Here is a 27381-nt window from a genome sequence, read left to right as displayed (position 1 = left end):
GATGCTTTGACGAAAGGATAAATCTCAATACAACAACAACAAACAAAATCACGACTGTTTTAACTTCAATCAACTCCGCGAGCGTGGTGTCAGTGGAAGGGGAACTAACCTGGCGACGTGGTGACCTTCCTCGGTCTTTGCCGTTGTGTTTAACGCCCTGAGATCGGCCTACTGCTCATCTCCCTGGCTGTGGGTCTGTGGGTGGGTGCGTTATGATGTACAGGGGTGTGTGTGGGTGGGTTTTGGGTGTGTAAGTTGGCGTGTGTGTTTAACAGCATCTGTTAAACGGGCGCAGCATGTGCGACAAAATAGATTGACTGAGGGGTGAGTGAGTGGGTGAATGAAATGGGCTACACAAGAGACATAATGTTGTATCATTTGGTGTGCGTGAATGGGTGTGTCTGCGTGAATGGGTGTGTCTGCGTGAATGGGTGTGTCTGCGTGAATGGGTGTGTCTGCGTGAATGGGTGTGTCTGCGTGGGGAGCAGTTGTGTGCGGTTAGCGCGCTGTGACCCGATTTCGATTCCCGCTTATGGCCAATACCAGTGACGATTATCTGAACCAGTTATGGGCCTCCCCTGGATCGACTCAGCCTAAAATGAGTAGCTGGAGCGGTGTGTAAACATCAACACTGGCAAGACAAAGGCGGTCGGGCGTATTGTTGGCCACCCATCCACGTGTATGCCGTGCCGGCCTTCAAAGGTTCTCGGTAACAGCGTTTGTCCCAACAGTCTGTTAAGGCTATACGGGGATTTTTGTCTTTGTATTTTTGTGAGTGAGTCAGTGGCTTAGGCAAGATACGAGATGGGCTGATAGGTGAGTGAGTGGGTGAGTGAATAGGTGTGTGTGTGAGTTAGTGATATGGGCTAGTAAAGAGATGGGCTGATGAGTGAGTCAGTGGGTGAGTGAATAGGGGTGTATGTGAGTTAGTGATATGGGCTAGAAAAGAGATGGGCTGATGGGTGAGTCAGTGGTTGAGTGCGAGTGGGTGAATGAGTGGGTGAGTGGCATGGACCAGTGAAGAGATGTAATGTTGTGTATGAGTGGGTAGAGAGCAGTAGTGCAGTGGTTAGAACGACGCGAGTTAGATTCCTAATCACAGCCAACACCAGTGACGATTATCTGAATCGGTCATGGTTCTCCCCTAAGTCGACTCAGCCGCGAATGAGTGCCTGGTGCGGTGTGTAAACATCGCAACAGTGGATTTAAAGGCCGGGCGTAGTGCTGGCCACCCACCCCCTCGTGTGCCGAATGAATGGGGCCAGAGAGGAAATCGGCTGATGTATGAGTAGGTGAGTGGGTAAGTGGGTGGGTGGGTGAGTGGATAGGTGGGTGGGAGAGTGGGTAAGTGGATGGGTGGGTGAGTGGGTGGGTGAGCGAGTGGGTGGGTGGAAGAGTGGGTGGGTGGGTGAGTGGGTGGGTGCGTGGGTGGGTGCGTGGGTGGGTGCGTGGGTGGGTGAGTGGGTGGGTGAGTGTGTGGGTAGGTTGGTGAGTGGGTGGGTCAGTGAGTGGTTGAGTGAGTGGGTGGGTAGGTGAGTTGGTGGGTGGTTGGGTGGGTGGGTGAATAAGTGTGTGGGTGAGTGTATGAGTGGGTGGGTGAGTGGTTTGGGTGAGCGGGTGGGTTGGTGAGTGGGTGGGTGGGTGAATGGGTGGTTGGTTAAGTGGGTGGATGAGTGAGTGAGTGGGTGGGTGAGTGAGTGGGTGAATGGATGGATGGGTGAGTGGGTGAATGGATGGATGGGTGAGTGGGTGAGTGGGTGAATGGGTGGATGAGTGGGTGAGCGGGTGAATGGGTGGGTGAGTGTGTGGGTGAGTGAGTGGGTGAGTGGGTGGGTGGGCGGATGAGTGGGTGGGTGAGTGCGTGGGTTGGTGGATAGGTGAGTGGGTGGGAGAGTGAGTGGGTGGTTGAGTGGTTGGGTGGGTGAGTGGGTGGGTGGGTGAATGGATGGGTGGGTGGGTGAATGGGTGGGTGAGTGGGTGTGTGATTGGTTGGGTGGGTGGGTTGGTGGGTGGGTGGTTGAGTTGATGAGTGGGTTGGTTAGCGGATGAGTGGGTGGGTGAGTGGATGAGTGGGTGGGTGAGTGGCTGAGTGGGTGGGTGGGTGAGTGGATGGGTGGGTGAGTGGATGAGTGGGTGGGTGAGTGGGTGGGTGAGTGGGTGGGTGAGTGGGTGGGTGAGTGGGTGGGTGAGTGGGTGGGTGGGTGGGTGGGCATGTGAGAGGGTGGGTGAGTGGGTGAGTAGGTGGGTGAGTGTGTGGGTGGGTGGGTGAGCGGGTGAGTGGCTGGGTGATAGGTTGAATGGGTGGGAGGGTGAGTGGGTGAGCGGGTGAGCATGTGAAAGGGTGAGTGAGTGGGGGAGTAAGTGGGTGAGTGGGTGGATGAGTGAATGAGTGGATGAGTGGGTGTGTGAGTGGGTCGGTGGGTGAGTGGGTGAGTGGATGGGCATGTGAGATGGTGGGTGAGTGGGTGAGTAGGTGGGTGAGTGTGTGGGTGAGTAGGTGAGTGGCTGGGTGAGTGGGTGAGTGGGTGGGTGGGTGAGTGGGTGAGTGGGTGGGCATGTGAGAGGGTGGGTGAGTGGGTGAGTAGGTGGGTGTGTGTGGGTGGGTTGGTGAGTGGGTGGGTGGGTGAGTGGGTGGATGGTTGAGTGGGTGGATGGTTGAGTGGGTGGATCGGTGAGTTGGTGGGTGAGGGAATGGGTGGGTGGGTGAATGGGTGGTTGGTTAAGTGGGTGGATGAGTGAGTGAGTGGGTGGGTGAGTGAGTGGGTGAATGGATGGATGGGTGAGTGGGTGAATGGATGGATGGGTGAGTGGGTGAGTGGGTGAATGGGTGGATGAGTGGGTGAGCGGGTGAATGGGTGGGTGAGTGTGTGGGTGAGTGAGTGGGTGAGTGGGTGGGTGAGTGGGTGGGTGGGCGGATGAGTGGGTGGGTGAGTGCGTGGGTTGGTGGATAGGTGAGTGGGTGGGAGAGTGAGTGGGTGGTTGAGTGGTTGGGTGGGTGAGTGGGTGGGTGGGTGAATGGATGGGTGGGTGGGTGAATGGGTGGGTGAGTGGGTGTGTGATTGGTTGGGTGGGTGGGTTGGTGGGTGGGTGGTTGAGTTGATGAGTGGGTTGGTTAGCGGATGAGTGGGTGGGTGAGTGGATGAGTGGGTGGGTGAGTGGCTGAGTGGGTGGGTGGGTGAGTGGATGGGTGGGTGAGTGGATGAGTGGGTGGGTGAGTGGGTGGGTGAGTGGGTGGGTGAGTGGGTGGGTGAGTGGGTGGGTGAGTGGGTGGGTGAGTGGGTGAGTGGGTGGGTGGGCATGTGAGAGGGTGGGTGAGTGGGTGAGTAGGTGGGTGAGTGTGTGGGTGGGTGGGTGAGCGGGTGAGTGGCTGGGTGATAGGTTGAATGGGTGGGAGGGTGAGTGGGTGAGCGGGTGAGCATGTGAAAGGGTGAGTGAGTGGGGGAGTAAGTGGGTGAGTGGGTGGATGAGTGAATGAGTGGATGAGTGGGTGTGTGAGTGGGTCGGTGGGTGAGTGGGTGAGTGGATGGGCATGTGAGATGGTGGGTGAGTGGGTGAGTAGGTGGGTGAGTGTGTGGGTGAGTAGGTGAGTGGCTGGGTGAGTGGGTGAGTGGGTGGGTGGGTGAGTGGGTGAGTGGGTGGGCATGTGAGAGGGTGGGTGAGTGGGTGAGTAGGTGGGTGTGTGTGGGTGGGTTGGTGAGTGGGTGGGTGGGTGAGTGGGTGGATGGTTGAGTGGGTGGATGGTTGAGTGGGTGGATCGGTGAGTTGGTGGGTGAGGGAATGGGTGGGTAGGTGTATGAGTGGGTGGGTGAATGGGCGGTCGGTCAAGTGGGTGGGTGAGTGGGTGGGTGGGTGTGTGAGTGGGTGAGTGTGTGAGTGGGTGAGTGGGTGAGTGGGTGGGTGAGGGGGTGGGTGAGTGGGTGGGTTGGTGGATAGGTGAGTGGGTGAGTGATTCGGTGAGCGGGTGAGTGGGTGAGTGGGTGAATGGGTGAGTGAATGCATGGGTGAGTGGGTGGGTTGGTGAGTGCGTGGGTGAGTGGGTGGGTGGGTCGGTGAGTGGTTGAGTAAGTGGATGGGTAGGTGAGTTGGTGGGTGATTTGGTGGGTGAATGAGTGAGTGGGTGTATGAGTGGGTGGTTGGTTGGTTAAGTGGGTGGGTGAGTGGGTGGGTGAGTGGGTGGGTGGGTGCATGAGTGGGTGTGTGGATGAGTGGGTGGTTGGTTAAGTGGGTGGGTGAGTGGGTGGGTGGATGGTTGAGTGGGTGGATTGGTGAGTGGGTGGGTGAGTGAGTGGGTGGATGAGTGGGTGGGTAGTTGGTTAAGTGGGCGGGTGAGTGGGTGGGTGAGTGAATGAGTGGGTGGGTGTGTGAGTGGGTGAGTGTGTGAGTGGGTGAGTGTGTGAGTGAGTGGGTCAATGAGTGGGTGTAAGAGTTTGTGGGTGGTTGAGAGGGTGAGCCGGTGGGTAAGTGGGTGGCTGGGTGGATGGGTGAGTAGGCGGGTGTGTGAGTGGGTGGGTGGGTGCGTGGGTGGGTGGGTGGGTGAGTGGGTGGGCGGATGAGTGGGTGGGTGGGTTGGTGGATAGGTGAGTCGGTGGGAGAGTGAGTGGGTTGTTGAATAGGTGGTTGAGTGGGTGGATGGGTGCGTTGGTGAGTGGGTGCGTGGGTGGGTGCGTGGGTGAGTGGGTGGGTGAGTGGGTGAGTGGGTGGGTGAGTGGGTGGGTGGGTATGTGGGTGGAAGAGTGAATGGGTTGGTGGGTGGGTGGGAGAGTGAGTGGGTGGGTGAATAGATGAGTGGGTGGGTGAATGGATGAGTGGGTGGGTGATTGGATGAGTGGGTGGGTGAGTGTATGAGTGGATGGGTGAGTAGGTGAGTGGGTGGGTGAGTGGGTGATTGGGAAGGTGGGTGAGTGGGTGATTGGGAAGATGGGTGAGTGGGTGAGTGTGAAGGTGGGTGAGTGGGTGAGTGGGAAGGTGGGTGAGTGGGAAGGTGGGTTAGTGGGTGGGTTGGTGGGCATGTAAGAGGGTGGGTGAGTGGTTTGGGTGAGCGTGTGGGTTGGTGAGTGCGTTGGTGGGTGAGTAGGTGAGTGGGTGGATGGTTGAGTGGGTGGATCGGTGAGTTGGTGGGTGAGTGAGTGGATGGGTGGGTGTATGAGTGGGCGGGTGAATGGGTGGTTGGTTAAGTGGGTGGGTGAGTGGGTGGGTGGGTGTGTGAGTGTGTGAGTGAGTGGGTGGGTTGGTGAGTGGGTGGGTTGGTGAGTGGGTGAGTGAGTCGGTGAGCGGGTGAGTGGGTGGGTGAGTGGGTGGATGGGTGAGTGTGTGAGTGTGTGAGTGGGTGAGTGGGTGGATGGGTGAGTGGGTGCATTGGTGTGTGGGTGGGTTGGTGAGTGCTTGGGTAAGTGGGTGGGTAGGTGAGTTGGTGGGTGATTGGGTGGCTGGGTGAATGAGTGAGTGGGTGGGTGAGTGGGTGATTGGTTAAGTAGGTGGGTGAGTGGGTGGGTGAGTGAGTGTGTGGGTGGTTGTGTCAGTGGGTGGGTAGGTGGGTGGGTGTGTGAGTGGATTGGTGGGTGAGTGCGTGAGTGTGTGGGTGAGTGGGTGGGTGGTTAGGTGATTGGGTGGGTGAGTGGGAGGGTGATTGATTGAGTGGGTGATTGGGAGATTGGATGGGGGAGTTTGAGTGGGTGAGTGGGTGAGTGAGTGGGTGAGTGAGTGGGTAAGTGAGTGGGTGAGTGAGTGGGTGAGAGGGTGAGTGAGTGGGTTGGAGGGTGAGTGAATGCGTGTGGTGAGTGAGTGGTGAGTTTTTGGGTTGGTTAGTGAGTGGGTGAGTCAGTGGTTGAGTGAACAGTGAGTGGGCGGCTTGGTGGGTGAGTGGGTGGGTGGGTGGATTAGTGCATGGGTGAATGTGTGGGTTGGCAGATATATGAGTGGGTGGGAGAGTGGGTGGGTGGGAGAGTGGGTGGGTGGGAGAGTGGGTGGGTGGGAGAGTGGGTGGGTTGGCATTTGAGAAAGTTGGTGAATGGGTGAGTGTGTGGGTAGGTGGGTGAGTTTGTGGGTTGGTGAGTGGTTGAGTGAGTGGGTGTAAAGGTGAGTGTGTGATTGGGTGGGTGAGTGGGTGGATGGGTGAGTGGGTGCATGGTGTGTGGGTGGGTTGGTGAGTGGGTGGGTGGTTAGGTGATTGGGTGGGTGAGTGGGAGGGTGAGTGATTGAGTGAGTGGGTGAGTGAGTGGGTGAGTGAGTGAGTGTGTGGGTGGGAGGGTGAGTAAATGAATGGGTGAGTGGTGAGTGGGTGGGTGAGTGAGTGGTTGAGTGAGCGGGTGGTATAGTCAGTGGTCGGCTTAGTGGGTGGGTGTGTGGGTGAGTGGGTTGGGTGGATTAGTGCGTGCGTGAATGGGTGGTTTGGCGGATTTATGAGTGGGTGGGAGAGTGAGTGGGTGGTTGAGTGGGTGGGTGGGCATTTGAGAAGGTGGGTGAATGGGTGAGTGTGTGGTTAGGTAGATGAGTGGGTGGGTCGGTGAGTGGTTGAGTGAGTGGGTAGGTAGGTGAGTTGGTGGGTGGTTGGGTGGGTGTGTGACTGAGTGGGCGGGCGAGTGAAAGGGTGGGTGAGTGGGTGGATGGGTGAGTTGGTCGGTAGGTGCGTGGGTGAGTGGGTGAGTGAGTGGGTGCATGGGTGAGTGGGTGGATCGGTGAGTGGGTGGTTGAGTGCGTGAGTGGGTGGGTTGTTGTGTGAGTGGGTGGGTGAGTCGGTGGGTGAGTGGGTTGTTGGGTGGGTGCGTGGTTGGGTAGGTGATTGTGTGGGTTAATGCGTAGGTAAGTGGTTGAGTGGGTGGGTCGGTGAGTGGGTGGGTCGGTGAGTGGGGGTGAGTCCGTGGTTGGGTGAGTGAGTGGGTGGGTGAGTGAGTTGGTGAGTGAGTTGGTGAGTGGGTGGGTGGGCGGGTGTGTGCGGGAGTAGGTGGTTGAGTAATTGGGTGAGTGAGTGAGTGGGTGGATGAGTCGGTGGATGTGTCATTGGGTGGGTTGGTGGGTGAGTGAGTGGTTGAGTGAGTGGTTGAGTGAGTGGTTGAGTGAGTGGTTGAGTGAGTGGTTGAGTGAATGGTTGAGTGAGTGGATGAGTGGGTGAGTGTGTTGTATATATGAACCTTATGGTTGTTCCCCGCGGGGTCCCATAAGACCCCGGCTCTTGCGTAAATTTTTCATCATAATGTAAACAAAAACTTTGCTCTTTTTAAATCCTTTATATTAAGTTCGCTTGCTTGCGTGCTTGCTTGCTTGCTTACGACCGTGTAAATCTTTCGGTCGTTTTTTAACCCACTTCCCATGATCCAATCGAGTTGACATTTTCCACACAGACTCGTTGTGCGTGACAATTAATGTACACTTTATAGGACAAAAATATTATATTTAATTACCAATTTGTTTAATACTGCAGACAATCATCTGACCCATAGGTGGCAGCCATCTCAAGCCAGAGGACGAGAGGACTCGAGCCGCCACGCATATAAAGGATTTAGAGTGAAAAACTTTGTTTTTACGGGTTATACTTATTCACCAATGGGTTTGAAGGATGTTGGCAAGTGTTGTCTTGTTATACTTTGCCTTTGAAACTGAAAACTACTTACCTGCAGTACCTCTATTTAAATACACTATCGAAAAAATAATATACACCCCTCTGTCAATCATCGTGTTTCTCAGTGTGGATTTGTGAACACTCTTTGTAAACAGTACATATGTAGTGGGTTCAATTGAGGCGCACACCTGATCTTGGAGTCAATACGTTTAGTAACTACTACTAGAGGGTGTCTATTAACGTTAACAGGGTAATGACTTCGGGTGGTGACCACCCCGGCTGACTATGTACACACTGGACGGCATAGCTGCTGAATCGGACCAGGACAGCGAACACGCTGCCTGGTCCACGTGCGTGAAGACCGGAGACCGAGGACCCAGGATCTAAGATGGAGGATTTCTTCCCAGAGATGAACAGCCACGATCACTCTCGGGACTCGGCCTTTATGGGCTGCGGCGTGGCCAGGCTCCGCCCTTGGCCACGCCCCTTTCCAGATCCTTCTCCGAGACTCTGGGCCCACATCACGTGTCCCTCACACCTCGTCTGCTACCTCGTCTGCTACCTCGTCTGCCTACCTCGTCTGCCTACCTCGTCTGCCTACCTCGTCTGCCTACCTCGTCTGTTCACGTGCCCTCTCGGGTTCACCCAGACTGTTATGTTCTCACCCGACATCTCTTTCTCTCAATGCCATCGGGACTGTGCCTTCTATTGAGCCCTTTCATGGCATACTCACTCTGGTGCTAGAGAGAGGCTCCGCACATACAGTACCACTCTTCACTCGGTACTGCCGCTACACTATAGTGACACAATTTATGTCACTACACATAATATAGTATGCGTTTTTACTGCGCTATTGATATTGTAACAAGCGTTTATACCAATCTTACTCTACAGAGTATTGGGTCGCCGCACCTCTTATCCGCATTGATACGAGCGGTATGTGGGGACTGTGGCTTAAGCGCAAAAAAAAAACTATCTGCACAGATGCATACAGACAAGATAAGTATTATTTAACAGATGAGATTGATCCTGGCTGCAGACATTGGTCGGCCACAAATAATAATGAATATAAGAGAGGAGTTTAACTGTATTATGCATACCGTTGTGACAAAAAAGGACTTAAGTCGTGTAGGCAGTTTGAGCAGCTTTGGATAAGACTTATGATCCTACCCATAACCGAGCATGGACTGCATTCGCTTGTTCAGCTCTCCTGCGCATGACAACAGAATGATCCGCTCCAGGTGGGTCGCGGCATTTATGTGCGCGGTGGGATGGAGTCGCCAAAAGTAAAGTAATTAATTATGATTTTGACTTCCGTTTATTCAGGACCCCGGGGTCCCGCCATAAGGTTAATTTGCCTTTTCCAAAAAATTTGATTAAGAGTGATATTGCCTAATTTTTTATGTAATAGTACTTTTTTTCATATATCTGGATTTAGCGAGTTAAAAAAAAACGCCGTTAAAGATGCCTGTGAACTCATCCCTCGAGACAACAAAGGCCAAAGGAGTACCCCCCACCCCTGCATCGCTCCCACAGACAAGACATCTAGAGGTAAATTATTCACAGGCTTGGCTTGGGAAAGTTGGATTGACCAACACCTCATTGGAATAATTTCAAACATTATAGAATTAAATGTTAACCTGATAGAATGTATTGTTATATGATAATGTATCTCAGGAGGTTTGGAATACGACTAGTGGCATGTTTATTTACACCCACAAATCTTGATTAAGCATTATGGGAGTATTAGACCTAAGATCATTCAAAAGATATACAATACGAACTATGTCAATGCTCGATGACCAAATAGCATGCATTCCTGGGGCATAACCAGAGCCTGACCAACCGCCTTTGTCTTCCCAGTAGCTAGCATAGCACTGCTGCAGGAAATTACGTCATGCGGGGGGGTGCCTCCCTCTGATATAGCAAGTACCATGCGAGAGTTCGAACCGCGACGGGAGTGCTGAAAACGCTGCTCAAAACGTGAACCAAACACGGCGGTTGGTGAAGACACAGTTTTATTTATTTCATTAATTTAGTATAGCCCGGTGAGCCATTCGGCTCTTGAATCGGGTGCAACACGTACACCCGGACACAAAATTCACGGCTTCAAAGGCCACAGCTGCTTCTTTGTGAGAGAAAATTAAAGGCCAAAACTGACCAATGACGAGCCAACGAGTGAAACCAAAGAAAATCCGAGCCTTTGTGAGATGGAAGCATAAGGCGGAGGAAATATCAGATATAACGACGAAGCCAAATCCACGCAAAACCAGTCTTGCAACGGCAAATTCCGGGAGGTACACGTAACCAGCCAAGTGTCAAGAGTCTTACTTCGGGGTATGGTCCTCGGAATCAAACCATAAGTGTCGAGTCTTGCAGAGGCAAACGGCTCTGTGTTGCTAAGTGTTAAGTTTTGCGCTGACAGACTCTGAGTATCGCTGAAAGTTTTAGTCTACGTTTTTCCTTATGTTTTGAGTCGCTTGCAGAATCAAGGACTGCGAGTAGTTGTACTGTACTAAGCTATACGAATTGTGAGAAGCTAAGAGGTGTGTAAATACATTCTTATCTAATACTGTGATCAGTTAAGAGTTGTGAGAAGATAAGGATGTCGTTCCTGACTTACAGTATCCTGGAGTCTACAAATTGAGTTGCATTTGTGGTGATTGCTACATTGGAGAAACAAAACGTCATGTTGCTGATCGTGTCCGCGAGCACAAGTCAGATCTGAAACACGGCAGAACTGATTCTTCGGCCGTTGCCGATCATTGCTACAACTCGGCGGGCTCTCATGAAATTGTCTTTTCCGAGACCAAGGTTCTCTGCAAACCTCCTGGCTACCATCAAAGATTTGTACACGAAGCCATACAAATATACAAACACAGACATAATTTCAACCGTGATGATGGGTACAAACTCAGTAATCATTGGAAAGATGTTATTAACCACGCAAAAAAGACTTAATTACACTTTTTTGGACCATCTTATCTGACAGGCACTATTTTAATTTACTTCACCGAGTGTTAACATCCCCAGTGTTTAACAGTAATCTCTTCATTGTTCAGACAGCATTGGTATAAACATGGACATTTTCGTTATTTTGTCTATCATGTTGTATCAGGCCTCTCCGCCCCCATTCTGCTCATTGTATTGAGCACTACGTGCAGTATTTGATCCCCGCTCACCCTCCGTCCCGACACGTTTCCATTCATTGTGTTGAGCACTATGTGATGTCTTTGATCACCGCTCACCCTCCGTCCCGACACGTCTCCATTCATTGTGTTGAGCACTACGTGCAGTCTTTGATCACCGCTCACCCTCCGTCCCGACACGTCTCCATTCATTGTGTTGAGCACTAAGTGCAGTCTTTGATCACCGCTCCTCCTCCCTCCCGATTCGTTTCCATTCATTGGCTACCACAGTCTGATAAGCTCTCCAAACCCCCCCTCTCCACCTCCCTTCAACTTGCTTATAAGGGATTACTTCTTGAATCATTGCCTCACTTGATGCAGCTAATTCGGCTGTGACGGTCCCACCTGATGACGGAGACTTGTGTTGCCTCCGAAACGTCGTGATTTTTTATTTTTTTATTTTATTTTTATTTTGATGTTTTACTTACGTGACTTAACCGAAAAAAAACCCTAAGAATAAGCTAAGAGGTGTGCGAAGGCATTTTTCGAATAATATTGTGATCAGCTAAGTTAAGTGGAAATTTGAGTAATACAGTACACTAATATCGAGAATGCATTAAATGTTGTCCAAGCTATAAGGTGGAAAAGTTATGTTGACCAAGTGACTGATATTCTGATGATCGGGTGATCGGCCCTCCCGCGCTAGCGCCCTCTCGGAGAGACATTGCTGAACTACTGGCTTACCGACGTACAGAGTTAGCCATCACTCGTATACACCACCCTAATGCTAATGTGGCGGCAAGCACGCGCGCGCACCTGCAGGCGATCACACCCTACGACCACACACCACGGCTAACGCGAAAGTGGCTGCGCGAACGCGCGCGCTCCTGGTGCGATTATATTCCAATACACGCCTGCACTACAGCTGATGCTAAAGCATCTGCGTGAACACGCGTGCGCCTGCGGGCAGTTATATTCTAACCTGCACACCCACTATGACTATGACTAATGCTAAGGCGGCTGTGCGAATGCGCGCACGCCCGCGGGTGATTATATTCGAACCCACGCCCGCACTACAGCTGACGCTAAAGCGGCTGCGCGAACATGCCCACGCCTGCGGGCAGTCGCTCCACGCACACCCATATAACAGACACTACACCGAGGTTCTGTGCAAATTTTTATTCACGGCGCAAAACCCTGCACTGCCCGGAGGGAATATTCTGCAAGCAAAGCCTCGCCTACCGCTATCCAAGTTCCCAAACACTCACACGCCCTATCACGTACCTCGCAGCTCTACTCACGGTGTTGCACGGACGCTGTGAGAGTCGGAGGGAGGATGACAATAAACCTTGCCTATCACTGCCTCGTAGCAGCACTCGCTGGCATCACACGGATGCTGCGAGCGGCTCGAGGAGGCCGGACGGCGACCAAGCTGTTGCAGATCAGATCTGACCTGACCCGTTTTTGGCTCCCCTTTTTATGCCCCTTGACTTTTAAAATCCAGGGTTATGTCATCCTGCGCAGCCAATCGTGCGCCTACCTGTGATTTTCAAGCGTTTTTCTTGCCTTACAATCTTACATGGAGTGTTGCGATGGTTACGTTTCTATCTATTGTCTGTGCACCCGTACTCATTAATTCCTGACTCTGCTTGTTTAATTTGGAAGGGTGTCTTGCTGAACGAATACACACCCGGCTAGTGTGTACTTGGTCTGTGGTGCTGAGATCCAATCTCCTGGCACCGGGAAACCGCGGGACTTCCCACCTAGGGGCCCTTTGGATGAAAACCCGTTGTGGCAGGCGATCCCCTGCCGGAACACTACGTGCGTGTGTGTGCTCAGGGTGGGGGGCAGGGGGGAGTCGCGGCGCTTGCAGAGTTGCTCCGCGGCCATGGCACCACAGGAGCAACGTGCAGCGAAACAGCTAACGACTAACCACGAGCGTGCTGACTCGGAAGCCCCTATCACCTTCCAGCAAAGGTCAAGCTTGAGGCACAATCAACCATGCCTGGTGCCAAGGGGGGTGACGCGCTGCCGCCCAGCAGACGAGCTGCGAATGCTATCTGGTGACATGGCCACCTTGCACACCACTGCAGGCTGAACCTGACCCATCTACACCTGCCAGCATGGGCGCCGCAGCCAGTGGAAGCAGCGTGACGACTCGACAACCACTCCAGCTGTGAACGGAACCTGACGGGCATGCAGCCGAGTGAACAACACGCCGTGTGCCGACACACACCCGCCGACCCAACGCCCATGCTGGGGACCTGAGGTATTTTCGGTACGAGGAAACACGCTGGCACAAGATGTTCGACGCCATCTGGGTCCAGAGGCACAGCTGGTAATAGATGCATGTGCAAAGATAGTACGTGGACAAACTCAAATAATATTTCCCGCTAAAATTATTGGACGTCTTGGTGACTGCCCTCCAACACATACACACACACAACGCCCATATCGGTACAAATAAGGTTGTTCCGCGGTGTTTTGTTTCGCATAGAGTTGCCATTCCAAGGTGTTGTGTTAATTATTAACTGGTCATGGAGAAGCATTGTTCTGTCTCGTAAGTTACATGAATACGGTCGTTTAGAAGTATTTTAGTCGTTTGTTTTCTTTTAATGACATAATCTCACAAACGAATTCATTGATCTCATAATAGTCACTTTATAAGCATCTATTTTTCCAATCTATACACTCGCATGCATTCTATTGTTTTGGGATATTTATTTTATCGCATAATATTACCAATGAATTCGTTGATGCCCGCTTTTGCCATTGGGCACATGTTTCTTTAGCACGTTTCCGTATGAATATTGTCATTTTAAGGACTTTCCTATCGTTGTGTATTATCGTGTTACTATGAGACGTTAGCCTATTGTTATATTTACCTGTTTAACAAAGTAACCATAAGACTTGACCATTAATGTTTTAATTGGACGGATCGATGAGTATGATATTTTCAGGATTACTGTTGTGGCAGTTCTGATCATAAGGGGTCGCATATTAAAGTGTTTTTAGATATTAAAGTTGCTTAACACAGAAGAGTCTGAGTGGTTCATTCCTAACTTCATGCATACTTATCTTAATCATAAGAACTGTATCCTGCAGCAAGATCTGAATCCGGAGACCAGACATAATTACGCTAAAATCATAATCAGTCAATGTTTAAGCGAGAATCATAATCAGTAAAAGTTAAAGCGTTAATCATTGTATTATCACCAATAGTAATACACCCCTAGACAACGATGCTAAGCATCACATTACACACGCACATCAATTACAAATAACCACACACACAATACACCCCCTAGACAATGGAAGGGGCCAATAATAATACACGTAACTACACGCACACCTATTGATCATGATAAAAACACACGCACATTAATAATACTCCTACACCCACACACACATATACAGTGAGAGAAAAGTATTTGATCCCCTGCTGATTTTGTACGTTTGCCCACTGACAAAGAAATGATCAGTCTATAATTTTAATGGTAGGTTTATTTGAACAGTGAGAGATATAATAACAACAACAAAATCCAGAAAAACGTATGTCAAAAATGTTATAAATTTATTAGCATTTTAATGAGGGAAATAAGTATTTGACCCCTCTGCAAAACATGACTAGTACTTGGTGGCAAAACCCTTGTTGGCAATCACAGAGGTCAGACGTTTCTTGTAGTTGGCCACCAGGTTTGCACAAATCTCAGGAGGGATTTTGTCCCATTCGTCTTTGCAGATCTTCTCAAAGTCATTAAGGTTTTGAGGGTGACGTTTGGCAACTCGAACCTTGAGCTCCCTCCACAGATTTTCTATGGGATTAAGGTCTGGAGACTGGCTAGGCCACTCCAGGACCTTAATCTGCTTCTTCTTGAGCCACTCCTTTGTTGCCTTGGCCGTGTGTTTTGGGTCATTGTCATGCACAGGTGGTGCATCAGCCAGTAATCTCAGTCAGTCTACCCGTGGCACCTGGGTCTGCCCGTGACCTTCTGCCAGCGAGCGTTCGACACTTCACGTGGCCTTAACATTCACATAGACTGGCACAAGTGTCCTGGTGACGTCACCGCCACTTAGCGGCGAATGGCGGTTGTTGTTGAGTGAGTGGTTGAGTGAGTGGTTGAGTGTATCCTGAGGGGGTGGGTGAGTGGGTGTGTGGATGGGTGGGTGGGTGAGTGAGTGGTCGAGTGAGTGGTTGAGTGAGTTGGTGGGTGGGTGTGTGAGTGAGTGTATGAATAGCATAGGCTATAGAAGAGAGGGAATGTTGTTTCAATGGGTGTGCCTGTGTCTGTGATTGTGTGCATGTGTGTGTGGGGAGCGTTAGTGTCGCGGTTAGCCCGCTGCTCTACAATCACGACGACCCCAACAGTCTATACGCGGGATTTTTGTATCTGTGTGAGTGAGTGGCGTGAGCCAGAGAAGGAATCGGATGATGGGTGAGTGAGTGGTGAGTAAGTGTGACAGTGAGTGAATGGCATTGGCTATAAAACATATGGGCTGATTGGTGAGTGAGTGTGTAAGAGAGTTGTGGGCTACCGAAGAGATAGGCTGATGGGTGAGTCAGTGGGTGAGCAAGTGTGTGAGTTATAGAGTGGCATGGACTAGTTTAGAGATGGGCTGATGGGTGAGTCGGTGAGTGGATGAATTGATGTCGTAATGATTGATTAATATGGGCTAGAGAAGAGATGGACCTGTTCCGTGACCTCCTCGGGCACCTGGCCTGCCACAGCAGTACAACCCATGGCACCTGGGCCTGTCCCGTGATATCTTCGTGCACCTAGCCTAGCACAGCATTACAACTCACGGAACCTGGGTCTGTCCTGTGACCTCCTCCTGGGGGTTGGTGGACGGCTGGGTGGGTGAATGGTTGAGCTGGTGGATGGCTGGGTGGGTGGCTGGGTGGGTGGCTGGGTGGGTGAATGGTTGGGTGGGTGAATGGTTGGATGAGTGGGTGGTGGCTGAGTGGATGGATGGCTGGGCGGATGAATAGTTGGATGGGTGAGTATGTGACTCGGTGCGTGGCTGGGTGGGTCGGTGCAAGCGAGGTGATACTGTTCCTGTGTGGCTAGGCTGGGAATAACATTCCTCCTGAACCCTCCATCATGACATCTCGAGTTTGTGGGATTGGTGGGTTTACTCGGATTTAGGTCACGTTCAGTAACCAGTAACCCGGCTATCTTTTTACATGGATATACATGGAGACTCATAGAGTCCTTTAGACTGAAAAAAGGTGATGATGAGTTTGAGTTAAAAGGTGAAAGAGTTAGGCTAGATATCGGTGCAAGTGTGCGTCTGTGGTAGGTCGACGTTTTGCTATTATCGAGTCGAATGTGAGGTTCATTAAAGAGAAGGCGAATGCAATCGAGGAAAGTGTTGCGGCTGGTGTGCTCCCCATAGTGCTGTGCGGCGTTTTTATTAAACAACTGCATCTCCCCAGCGGAGTCATCCTCGTGAATTCCTCGGTATCACCTCCATAGTCGTCAAATCATCATCATTATTCTTTTTAATGCCTTACTTATTGTAGTCATTGTTATTAACAATTTACCATATCCTTCATATGTTTACTCGTACCAGCAACGTAACCACAAAGAATGTAACTCTCCCAGATAGCAGAGTGCTTACTGGATTATAGGCTTTGCAGAACGGAATGGGCATAGCACGGGATGTGCCATTATGTGAAAAATCCAGGGGTGTGTTGTGTGATAGATGACATTACAGTGGCATTGAGTTTTATGGTTTGAATGACAACAGGGTAAAAAAAATAGCAGAGTTACTGGGTGAGAAAATAGCCGCAATTTAACAAATAGGCTTTTACGACCAATATGACCCTGTGAAAAGCCAAACCAATAACAGATATCCGTTGTAATTTATATGCATACATTAACCACCCCACCCCCTCTCGTACTCTTACCTGATTAGCTCACAAGTGACGACATCACATTTGCTTGTGTGGCAGATGCTATATTGTATAGACGGGACGTAACATTCGCGTGAGACTAAAAGAACACCAAATTAATATTAAATACGTAAAAACACAACTGTCGCCAGTTGCAGAACATGCTTGCCAACAAGGACACTCAATTGATTTTGATGACATTGAAGTGTTGTGCAAAACTAATTATTACTGTCTTCTTGGTTCTTTCGGTAAAGTCACGTAAAATGGAAATAATACAATAATAAAAATAAAACATAATAAAATAATTCTCACGACGTTTCGATCACAACACACGCAATCATCATCAGGTGAAAAATAGCACTGAGAATATAAATATATTGTGGGAGCTCTGCTCTAAGGCAGGGAGTTATGAAGGTCTGAGATGGGTGGAGCCCGAGGGTCAGTGGGCAGGGCTAGAGATGAAATCTGCATGTTAATGTAAGATCAGAAAACCATCTCGATTTGATGTTTTCGTGACTGCAAGGATCCATACTCTTTGGTTCTTTCGGCAAAGCGACGATGACGACCGCTTGTGTTACGATCGAAACGTCGTGATTTAGTTTTTTTTCATTTCTAACTACGTGAGTTTACCGAAAGAGCCAGAGAGGGTCAGAAAAGAATGATGTTTGTTCTGGATTTGAAGTTTTCGTGACTGCAAGGATCCATACTCTTTGGTTCCTTCGGCAAAGTCACGCAGGTAGAAAATACAATAAATCATAACCAAATCACGACGTTTCGGAGGCAACACGGAAGCCTGTGTTGCCTCTGAAACGTCGTGATTCAGCTATACTCCATTTTCATTTTCCACCCACGCGACCCTACCGAAAGAACCAAAGAGTATGAATGCTCCTTCTTGGTTCTTTCAGTAAAGTCACGTAGAATGGAAATAATAAAATAATAAAAATAAAACATAATAAAATAATTCTCACGACGTTTCGGCCACAACGCAAGCAGCCGTCCTCAGGTGGAGAACAGGTCTGTCGAGAAGACAGAGTTTGAATGACACACCCCAGGCTTGGATCGTCTATTTAAGCTGGAATGGAGGGGGGGAAGAGCGCCTTGACAAAATAATTTGCATATCAAGAGGAATTTAGCATATTTATATTAATATGCTAAATAGGGTCGCGTGGGTGGAAAATGAAAATGGAGAATAGCTGAATCACGAGGTTTCGGAGGCAACACAAGCTTCTGTGTTGCCTCCGAAACGTCGTGATTTAGTTATGATTTATTTTATTTTCTACCTGCGTAACTTTGCTGAAGGAACCAAAGAGTATGGATCCTTGCAGTCACGAAAAGATCAAATCGAGATGGTTTTCTGATCTTACACTAACATGCAACTTCATCTCTAGCCCCGCCCACTGACCCTCGGGCTCCACTCATCTCAGACCTTAATAACTCCCTGCCTTAGAGCAGAGCTCCCACAATATATTTATATTCTCAGCGATAATTTTCACCTGATGACGATTGCTTGTGTTGCGATCGAAACGTCGTGAGATTTTTTTTATTATTTCCATTCTACGTGACTTTACCGAAAGAACCAAGAAGATTAATCCCTGCAGTCACGAAAGCTTTAAATCGAAATTTAATTATTACTGGGCAAGACAAATTCGAGAATCCATTGAAATTGAGAGAAATACAACCAATTTTAACCGCTCTGACAGCTACAGGCTTAGTGCGGCCTGGAAGCGTAATATTACGTAATACATCTTACAATTACAATTCCTCATAGAGGATACGCATACGAATGAACTTATTACTAATCTATTATATAACTCTCTTTCGAGAAACGGTGCCTTAATGCGGCGAGAGAGTTTGTGTATGTCTGAGAAGCTGATCGCTATACCGTCGAGAGCCTAGTGCTCTCAGAAGGGTCACCCAAGGCGAGAAGACTTCAGTGGAGACGTCAGACAAAACCCGTTTCGAAAGGTCCTCACATGACCTTTTCAAATAAATTGTGATCCAAGAAAGCAACGGGAAACTACTTGGATTATTTCTCCCTTGAAAACTTCAATGATGACAAGCAAAATCAACAAAGGCCCTGAGTATCGGCGTCCTTTAAATAGGACAGGGGTGCTAAGAATCTCCGAGCTTGTGTCAAAGAACCCTTTCAAAGTAGCAACTTGGAACGTTAGAAGTTTACTTCAAGCAGGAAAACTAGCCAACGTCATACAAGAAATGGATCGACTTAAAACCAACATAATCGGTCTAAGCGAAACTAAATGGCCTGGAACCAAAAAGTTTATATCGAGCGAACACCACATCTTCTGCTCCGGAGGAGAAGAAAACACCAAACAAACATACGGTGTCGCCTTTATAGTACACAATAAATTAGCGAATAAAGTCAACAACTTTACCCCAGTATCAGAACGAATAGCACTACTACAATTAGCTGGCAACAAAGTCAATGTGAACATTCTACAGGTTTATGCTCTAACAGCAGATAAACAAGATCATGAAATCGAATCGTTCTATGAGCAACTAACCAACACGCTGAAGCCGCTGAAGAAACAAGACATCACTATAATCCTCGGCGACTTCAACGCCAAGGTTGGCCACGGTCGAATGCAGAACATTGTCGGAGAACACGGACGAGGAACAAGGAATGGACGAGGCGACAGACTGGTTAAATTCTGCCAAGAAGAACGTTTCAGTATTGCTAACACGTGGTTCCAATTACCACCTCGACTACTGTACACGTGGACCTCGCCGCAAGACTCCGACAACAACATCGTCAGCAACCAAATCGATTATATCCTAATTAACATCAGGTTTAAGTCCAGTGTGATTACAGCAAAAACCTACCCTGGAGCCGATATATCGTCAGATCATAACCCAGTAACAGCTACAATAAGACTCAAATTGCGATCAATACAATGTACAAAGACGAGACGAGCAGACCTGGAGAAACTGAAGAACAGCGCCGATAAACGCCAAGTACAGAAACATCTCAACGATAGCATCCGCTCAATAACAACAGAAACAGCAGATGTTCAGGAGTACTGGCGCTCGTTCAAACAATGCATCACAGAAACAACAGAAGTCATGCTGGGACATCAGCCACTGAAAAAGAAACAACGATGGATGACACATTGTATTCTCGATCTAATGAGCAAACGAAGAATGTACAAAAATAACAGCTTGGAGAAGTACAAACAAATGCAACAGAAGATCAGAGAAGCAATCCGACAGGCAAAAGAAAAGTGGATGGAAGAACAATGCGCCGAGATTGAAGAACTAATTAAAAAACATGACAATTTTACTCTGCACAAGAAGCTCAAAGAAGCTGGTAACATCTACAGACCAGCACCAACAACTACTTTGTATGCGGACAACAACCAACCAATCCTAAATAAACAAGAAAAAATGGACACCTGGTCAAACTATATACACAAGCTCCATGGCGCCGCGAGAACACCTGCAGAAAAAGACCAACAAATGTCGAAAGACGCTCTACACATTTTAACATCAGAAGTAGAACATGCAATCAAAACAGCTAAGTCAGGCAAAGCGTGCGGGCCCGACACAATTCATGTAGAATTGCTCAAACTATTAGACAGTAACAACATACGACAACTGACTAATTGGTACAATCATATATACAATGGCAATAAAATTCCATCCGACTGGCTACAATCCATCGTTGTGGCCATACCAAAGAAAGCAACAAGCCGGAAATGCGAGGACTACAGACTGATAAGCTTGATGAGCCACGTGCTGAAAGTCTTCCTGAAGGTGATCCAACAGCGCATACGCTCCACATGCGAAAATGCATTGAAGAACACACAGTTTGGCTTCTGCAAAGGACTAGGCACAATAGAAGCAATCTTCTGTCTACAGATACTACTACAGCGATGCTACGAACATCAGAAAGAAGTGTACATCTGCTTCATAGATTACGAGAAAGCCTTTGACTCAGTAGACCACGACCGACTAGCAGCTCTATTTAAACAACTGGGACTAGATAAAAACGACATCAACTTCATCATTGCTCTTTATTGGAAGCAAACAGCCCAACTCCGATATTACAACGAATTGACAGACCCAACACCAATACAAAAAGGTGTAAGACAAGGCTGCCCACATTCACCCAGTCTTTTCAACATCTACTCGAAGCAGATTTTTGATCGAACACTAGCAGAAAAAAACATTGGTATTAAAGTCAATGGACAATACATTAACAACATCAGGTATGCCGACGACACTGCACTGCTGGCCGATTCGGAACAAGACCTACAACAAATCTTGGACGAGGTTGCCACAGAGAGTCAAATATGGGGCTTACGAATTAATTAAAAGAAAACAAAGGTTATGAAGGTCAGCCGAACTGTGAGTGAGTGATGTGTAGACCCTGCCCAGTGAGTGTGATGTGTAGACACTGCCCAGTGAGTGTGATGTGTAGACACTGCCCAGTGTGAGTGATGTGTAGACACTGCCCAGTGTGTGATGTGTAGACACTGCCCAGTGAGTGTGATGTGTAGACAATGCGCAGTGAGTGTGATGTGTAGACAATTCGCAGTGAGTGTGATGTGTAGACACAGCCCAGTGAGTGATGTGTAGACACAGCCCAGTGTGTGTGATGTGTAAACACTGCCCAGTGATTGTGATGTGCCCAGTGAGTGATGTGTAGACCCTGCCCAGTGAGTGTGATGTGTAGACACTGCCCAGTGAGTGTGATGTGTAGACACTGCCCAGTGTGAGTGATGTGTAGACACTGCCCAGTGAGTGTGATGTGTAGACACTGCCCAATGAGTGTGATGTGTAGACACTGCCCAGTGTGAGTGATGTGTAGACACTGCCCAGTGAGTGTGATGTGTAGACACTGCCCAGTGTGAGTGTGATGTGTAGACACTGTCCAGTGTGAGTGTGATGTGTAGACACAGCCCAGTAAGTGATGTGTAGACACTGCCCAGTGAGTGTGATGTGTAGACACTGCCCAGTGTGTGTGATGTGTAGACACTGCGCAGTGAGTGTGATGTGTAGACACTTACCGAGTTAGAACGATGTGTAGACACTGCCCAGTGTGTGTGATGTGGAGACACTGCCCAGTGAGTGTGATGTGTAGAAACTGCCCAGTGTGAGTGATGTGTAGACAATGCGCAGTGAGTGTGATGTGTAGACAATGCGCAGTGAGTGTGATGTGTAGACACAGCCCAGTGAGTGATGTGTAGACACAGCCCAGTGTGTGTGATGTGTAAACACTGCCCAGTGATTGTGATGTGCCCAGTGAGTGATGTGTAGACCCTGCCCAGTGAGTGTGATGTGTAGACACTGCCCAGTGAGTGTGATGTGTAGACACTGCCCAGTGAGTGATGTGTAGACACTGCCCAGTGAGTGTGATGTGTAGACACTGCCCAGTGAGTGTGATGTGTAGACACTGCCCAGTGTGTGTGATGTGTAGACACAGCCCAGTGAGTGATGTGTAGATACTGCCCAGTGTGAGTGATGTGTAGACACAGCCCAGTGAGTGTGATGTGTAGACACTGCCCAGTGAGTGTGATGTGTAGACACTGCCCAGTGTAAGTGTGATGTGTAGACACAGCCCAGTGTGTGTGATGTGTAAACACTGCCCAGTGAGTGTGATGTGCCCAGTGAGTGATGTGTAGACCCTGCCCAGTGAGTGTGATGTGTAGACACTGCCCAGTGAGTGTTATGTGTAGACACTGCCCAGTGAGTGTGATGTGTAGACACAGCCCAGTGTGAGTGATGTGTAGACACTGCCCAGTGTGAGTGATGTGTAGACACTGCCCAGTGTGTGTGATGTGTAGACACTGCCCAGTGAGTGTGATGTGTAGACACTGCCCAGTGTGTGTGATGTGTAGACACTGCGCAGTGAGTGTGATGTGTAGACACTGCCCAGTGAGAGTGATGTGTAGACACTGCCCAGTGTGTGTGATGTGGAGACACTGCCCAGTGAGTGTGATGTGTAGACACTGCCCAGTGTGAGTGATGTGTAGACAATGCGCAGTGAGTGTGATGTGTAGACAATGCGCAGTGAGTGTGATGTGTAGACACAGCCCAGTGAGTGATGTGTAGACACAGCCCAGTGTGTGTGATGTGTAAACACTGCCCAGTGATTGTGATGTGCCCAGTGAGTGATGTGTAGACCCTGCCCAGTGAGTGTGATGTGTAGACACTGCCCAGTGAGTGTGATGTGTAGACACTGCCCAGTGTGAGTGATGTGTAGACACTGCCCAGTGAGTGTGATGTGTAGACACTGCCCAGTGAGTGTGATGTGTAGACACTGCCCAGTGTGAGTGATGTGTAGACACTGCCCAGTGAGTGTGATGTGTAGACACTGCCCAGTGTGAGTGTGATGTGTAGACACTGCCCAGTGTGTGTGATGTGGAGACACTGCCCAGTGAGTGTGATGTGTAGACACTGCCCAGTGTGAGTGATGTGTAGACAATGCGCAGTGAGTGTGATGTGTAGACAATGCGCAGTGAGTGTGATGTGTAGACACAGCCCAGTGAGTGATGTGTAGACACAGCCCAGTGTGTGTGATGTGTAAACACTGCCCAGTGATTGTGATGTGCCCAGTGAGTGATTTGTAGACCCTGCCCAGTGAGTGTGATGTGTAGACACTGCCCAGTGAGTGTGATGTGTAGACACTGCCCAGTGTGAGTGATGTGTAGACACTGCCCAGTGAGTGTCATGTGTAGACACTGCCCAGTGAGTGTGATGTGTAGACACTGTCCAGTGTGAGTGTGATGTGTAGACACAGCCCAGTGAGTGATGTGTAGACACTGCCCAGTGAGTGTGATGTGTAGACACTGCCCAGTGTGTGTGATGTGTAGACACTGCGCAGTGAGTGTGATGTGTAGACACTTACCGAGTTAGAACGATGTGTAGACACTGCCCAGTGTGTGTGATGTGGAGACACTGCCCAGTGAGTGTGATGTGTAGAAACTGCCCAGTGTGAGTGATGTGTAGACAATGCGCAGTGAGTGTGATGTGTAGACAATGATCAGTGAGTGTGATGTGTAGACACAGCCCAGTGAGTGATGTGTAGACACAGCCCAGTGTGTGTGATGTGTAAACACTGCCCAGTGATTGTGATGTGCCCAGTGAGTGATGTGTAGACCCTGCCCAGTGAGTGTGATGTGTAGACACTGCCCAGTGAGTGTGATGTGTAGACACTGCCCAGTGTGAGTGATGTGTAGACACTGCCCAGTGAGTGTGATGTGTAGACACTGCCCAGTGAGTGTGATGTGTAGACACTGCCCAGTGTGAGTGATGTGTAGACACTGCCCAGTGAGTGTGATGTGTAGACACTGCCCAGTGTGAGTGTGATGTGTAGACACTGCCCAGTGTGTGTGATGTGGAGACACTGCCCAGTGAGTGTGATGTGTAGACACTGCCCAGTGTGAGTGATGTGTAGACAATGCGCTGTGAGTGTGATGTGTAGACAATGCGCAGTGAGTGTGATGTGTAGACACAGCCCAGTGAGTGATGTGTAGACACAGCCCAGTGTGTGTGATGTGTAAACACTGCCCAGTGATTGTGATGTGCCCAGTGAGTGATGTGTAGACCCTGCCCAGTGAGTGTGATGTGTAGACACTGCCCAGTGAGTGTGATGTGTAGACACTGCCCAGTGTGAGTGATGTGTAGACACTGCCCAGTGAGTGTGATGTGTAGACACTGCCCAGTGAGTGTGATGTGTAGACACTGCCCAGTGTGAGTGATGTGTAGACACTGCCCAGTGAGTGTGATGTGTAGACAATGCGCAGTGAGTGTGATGTGTAGACAATTCGCAGTGAGTGTGATGTGTAGACACAGCCCAGTGAGTGATGTGTAGACACAGCCCAGTGTGTGTGATGTGTAAACACTGCCCAGTGATTGTGATGTGCCCAGTGAGTGATGTGTAGACCCTGCCCAGTGAGTGTGATGTGTAGACACTGCCCAGTGAGTGTGATGTGTAGACACTGCCCAGTGTGAGTGATGTGTAGACACTGCCCAGTGAGTGTCATGTGTAGACACTGCCCAGTGAGTGTGATGTGTAGACACTGTCCAGTGTGAGTGATGTGTAGACACTGCCCAGTGAGTGTGATGTGTAGACACTGCCCAGTGAGTGTGATGTGTAGACACTGCCCAGTGTGTGTGATGTGTAGACACTGCGCAGTGAGTGTGATGTGTAGACACTTACCGAGTTAGAACGATGTGTAGACACTGCCCAGTGTGTGTGATGTGGAGACACTGCCCAGTGAGTGTGATGTGTAGAAACTGCCCAGTGTGAGTGATGTGTAGACAATGCGCAGTGAGTGTGATGTGTAGACAATGATCAGTGAGTGTGATGTGTAGACACAGCCCAGTGAGTGATGTGTAGACACAGCCCAGTGTGTGTGATGTGTAAACACTGCCCAGTGATTGTGATGTGCCCAGTGAGTGATGTGTAGACCCTGCCCAGTGAGTGTGATGTGTAGACACTGCCCAGTGAGTGTGATGTGTAGACACTGCCCAGTGTGAGTGATGTGTAGACACTGCCCAGTGAGTGTGATGTGTAGACACTGCCCAGTGAGTGTGATGTGTAGACACTGCCCAGTGTGAGTGATGTGTAGACACTGCCCAGTGAGTGTGATGTGTAGACACTGCCCAGTGTGAGTGTGATGTGTAGACACTGCCCAGTGTGTGTGATGTGGAGACACTGCCCAGTGAGTGTGATGTGTAGACACTGCCCAGTGTGAGTGATGTGTAGACAATGCGCTGTGAGTGTGATGTGTAGACAATGCGCAGTGAGTGTGATGTGTAGACACAGCCCAGTGAGTGATGTGTAGACACAGCCCAGTGTGTGTGATGTGTAAACACTGCCCAGTGATTGTGATGTGCCCAGTGAGTGATGTGTAGACCCTGCCCAGTGAGTGTGATGTGTAGACACTGCCCAGTGAGTGTGATGTGTAGACACTGCCCAGTGTGAGTGATGTGTAGACACTGCCTAGTGAGTGTGATGTGTAGACACTGCCCAGTGAGTGTGATGTGTAGACACTGCCCAGTGTGTGATGTGTAGACACTGCCCAGTGAGTGTGATGTGTAGACAATGCGCAGTGAGTGTGATGTGTAGACAATTCGCAGTGAGTGTGATGTGTAGACACAGCCCAGTGAGTGATGTGTAGACACAGCCCAGTGTGTGTGATGTGTAAACACTGCCCAGTGATTGTGATGTGCCCAGTGAGTGATGTGTAGACCCTGCCCAGTGAGTGTGATGTGTAGACACTGCCCAGTGAGTGTGATGTGTAGACACTGCCCAGTGTGAGTGATGTGTAGACACTGCCCAGTGAGTGTGATGTGTAGACACTGCCCAATGAGTGTGATGTGTAGACACTGCCCAGTGTGAGTGATGTGTAGACACTGCCCAGTGAGTGTGATGTGTAGACACTGCCCAGTGTGAGTGTGATGTGTAGACACTGTCCAGTGTGAGTGTGATGTGTAGACACAGCCCAGTAAGTGATGTGTAGACACTGCCCAGTGAGTGTGATGTGTAGACACTGCCCAGTGTGTGTGATGTGTAGACACTGCGCAGTGAGTGTGATGTGTAGACACTTACCGAGTTAGAACGATGTGTAGACACTGCCCAGTGTGTGTGATGTGGAGACACTGCCCAGTGAGTGTGATGTGTAGACACTGTCCAGTGTGAGTGTGATGTGTAGACACAGCCCAGTGAGTGATGTGTAGACACTGCCCAGTGAGTGTGATGTGTAGACACTGCCCAGTGTGTGTGATGTGTAGACACTGCGCAGTGAGTGTGATGTGTAGACACTTACCGAGTTAGAACGATGTGTAGACACTGCCCAGTGTGTGTGATGTGGAGACACTGCCCAGTGAGTGTGATGTGTAGAAACTGCCCAGTGTGAGTGATGTGTAGACAATGCGCAGTGAGTGTGATGTGTAGACAATGATCAGTGAGTGTGATGTGTAGACACAGCCCAGTGAGTGATGTGTAGACACAGCCCAGTGTGTGTGATGTGTAAACACTGCCCAGTGATTGTGATGTGCCCAGTGAGTGATGTGTAGACCCTGCCCAGTGAGTGTGATGTGTAGACACTGCCCAGTGAGTGTGATGTGTAGACACTGCCCAGTGTGAGTGATGTGTAGACACTGCCCAGTGAGTGTGATGTGTAGACACTGCCCAGTGAGTGTGATGTGTAGACACTGCCCAGTGTGAGTGATGTGTAGACACTGCCCAGTGAGTGTGATGTGTAGACACTGCCCAGTGTGAGTGTGATGTGTAGACACTGCCCAGTGTGTGTGATGTGGAGACACTGCCCAGTGAGTGTGATGTGTAGACACTGCCCAGTGTGAGTGATGTGTAGACAATGCGCTGTGAGTGTGATGTGTAGACAATGCGCAGTGAGTGTGATGTGTAGACACAGCCCAGTGAGTGATGTGTAGACACAGCCCAGTGTGTGTGATGTGTAAACACTGCCCAGTGATTGTGATGTGCCCAGTGAGTGATGTGTAGACCCTGCCCAGTGAGTGTGATGTGTAGACACTGCCCAGTGAGTGTGATGTGTAGACACTGCCCAGTGTGAGTGATGTGTAGACACTGCCCAGTGAGTGTGATGTGTAGACACTGCCCAGTGAGTGTGATGTGTAGACACTGCCCAGTGTGAGTGATGTGTAGACACTGCCCAGTGAGTGTGATGTGTAGACAATGCGCAGTGAGTGTGATGTGTAGACAATTCGCAGTGAGTGTGATGTGTAGACACAGCCCAGTGAGTGATGTGTAGACACAGCCCAGTGTGTGTGATGTGTAAACACTGCCCAGTGAT

This window comes from Lethenteron reissneri, chromosome 27 (assembly GCF_015708825.2).
Source record: "Lethenteron reissneri isolate LAM-NWPU_2019-01 chromosome 27, ASM1570882v1, whole genome shotgun sequence".
NCBI lineage: Eukaryota > Metazoa > Chordata > Hyperoartia > Petromyzontiformes > Petromyzontidae > Lethenteron > Lethenteron reissneri.
The sequence above is the reverse complement of the archived record's forward strand: the minus strand, read 5'-3'. Positions refer to the sequence as shown.